Here is a 2,288-nt window from a genome sequence, read left to right as displayed (position 1 = left end):
TTATTTTAGAACACACTTTGGTTTGCTTGAAAAAGATATCAAAAGAATTTAGAATTAATCACCTTCAAACTCTATTTTTCCCTAAAAATTGGAATACCCAAGACAAATCTTAACTAATTTATACATAAACCACCAACTCTGGAATCATTTTAAACATAATTAGACTTTGATTTAAATTACCCGTTATTAATTTAGTTCAATTGCATCTAGATTTAGAATTTATTTGCTTGCTCTTTACCCATTCAAATTAGATTAATCAATTTACTTTGCTCATTTACATTTACCATTTATTCACCAATCATAAGCCTGAATAATAGCTTCATTCATAGTTTGGTACTCAAACGACAAATCCTCGTGAGAACAATACTTGATTCATTTCTCTATTACTTGAGACGACCCATATACTTTTGGATACGCTCATCAAGTTTTTGGTGCTGTTGCCGGGGATTGGATTTTTGTTTGATATTGAATGATCGTTTGTTTGGTTAATTTGGGCATTTTATTTTATTTTTAATTTCTTTTACCATTTTGCTTTGAGAATTTGTTTATTTTTTTTTTCAGGTACTTTATTTTATGAGAAGGACAAAAAGTGAAGAAATCAATTTATTCTTTGATCCAAAAATAGAAAAGACAGCAAGAGCTTTGAGAGCAGAATCTAAAAGGAGAAAAGTTGAAATTAAAGCTCAACAACAACAAGAAAGAGCACAAGAGCAAGAGCAATTACAAGAAGAAATGAACAATAAAAATAACAACCGCTCTGTGAAGGATCACGCCTATCCTAACATTGGGGATTTCATGCCAAGTATCACAAGACCAAGAGTAGAAGCTAATAATTTTGAATTGAAGCCTGCACTGTGTCAGATGGTATAGCAATCACAATTTGGGGGAAGTCCAAGTGAAAGTCCACATGTGCATCTAGCACACTTTCTTAAGATCAGTGATATGTTGAAGATAAATGGAGTTTCTGATGATGCAATTCGACTCAGATTATTTCCTTTCTCTTTGAAGGACCGAGCTAGAGAGTGGTTACATTCTTTGCCATCAGGTTCTATCACAACATGGGATGAACTTTCTCAAGCATTTTTAGCTCAATATTTTCCACCAAGCAAGACAGCTAAGCTAAGAAATGAGCTGACTTCTTTCAAACCTAGAGATGATGAGAGCTTATATGAAGCATGGGAGAGATACAAGGATTTGCAAAGATGATGTCCACATCTTGGGATTCCTAAGTGGATGCTTGTTCAACACTTTTACAATGGAGTTTCACCAGCTATTTGAAGTACAATTGATGCATCTTCTGGAGGTGATCTTATCGAGAAATCTGAAGATGAAGCTTTTTCTGCTCTAGATAAAATTGCTTATAACAATTACCAATGGAGTTGTGAGAGGAATGAGATCAAGAAACCAGCTGGTATCTTTGAGCTTGATGCCATGAATATGATTAATGCTAATTTTGATGCTTTGACAAGGAAAATGGACAAGCTAAGCATGAAAGTAGATTCTTCAGCTGGAGGTTCTAATAATTCAGTAGAAGTTAGAGCTGTAAATGTCAATTGAGCAGCTGATTTTTCTGCACTTAATCAAGATTTTTCAAGTGAGCAAGTAGATTATGTGGGGAGCTACAATCAAAGACCAAGTGGTAACCCATTTTCTGCAACTTATGATCCAGCATGGAGAAACCACTCAAATTTCTCTTGGGGAGGTAGACAAGGACAGCACCAAAATTTTTAGCAACCTTCTGGGTATCAACAACATCAGAATTTTCAGCAGAATAGAGGTCCTCCTCCTGGAATTTCTAAACCTCAAAATGCACCTACTCCATCTCTACTACAACAAGCACAACCAGACAAGACAGCTAGATTGGAAGCTATGATTGAGACTCTACTTGTAAGCCATCAAAGTCAACAAGATATGATTTCTCAATTAGCATCTAAAGTAGATCAAATGGCAACACACAATAAGATGTTAGAGAATCAAATAGCTCAACAAGCTAGCTCTTCAAACAACAAAGCATTTGGGAAGCTCCCTAGCCAACTAGAAAATTCAAGGGAGCATTGCAAGGCTATTACATTGAGAAGTGGAAAAATAATGGAGAGTGGAGATAAAAAGATTGAAGAGAAAATTGAAGAAGAGAAAAACAGAGAAGGAGATGAAAAAACTGAAGTTGAAGTTAGAATTGAAGCTGAGAAAGAGAGTTCAGGGGAAGAAAAAGGAAGTAAAGAGAGAGAGAGTAAAGAGGAAGAACCTAAATATGTAGCACCTAAAGCCTACACGCCACCTTTACCATT

The 2,288-nt window shown here is 35.4% G+C and overlaps 1 non-coding gene across 1 annotated transcript; it reads right to left on the bottom strand.

The window, feature by feature from the left end:
• Window positions 1-1,116: 1,116 nt before the first annotated feature.
• Window positions 1,117-1,223, bottom strand: LOC131175041 (small nucleolar RNA R71). The gene has a single exon (XR_009145200.1). It is a non-coding gene; the product is annotated as a small nucleolar RNA R71 (small nucleolar RNA).
• Between the last annotated feature and the right edge of the window lie 1,065 nt (window positions 1,224-2,288).

The sequence above is a fragment of the Hevea brasiliensis genome, chromosome 16, assembly GCF_030052815.1.
Source record: "Hevea brasiliensis isolate MT/VB/25A 57/8 chromosome 16, ASM3005281v1, whole genome shotgun sequence".
Lineage (NCBI taxonomy): Eukaryota > Viridiplantae > Streptophyta > Magnoliopsida > Malpighiales > Euphorbiaceae > Hevea > Hevea brasiliensis.
Note: the sequence above shows the minus strand (reverse complement) of the source record. Positions and strands in the feature narration are given on the sequence as shown.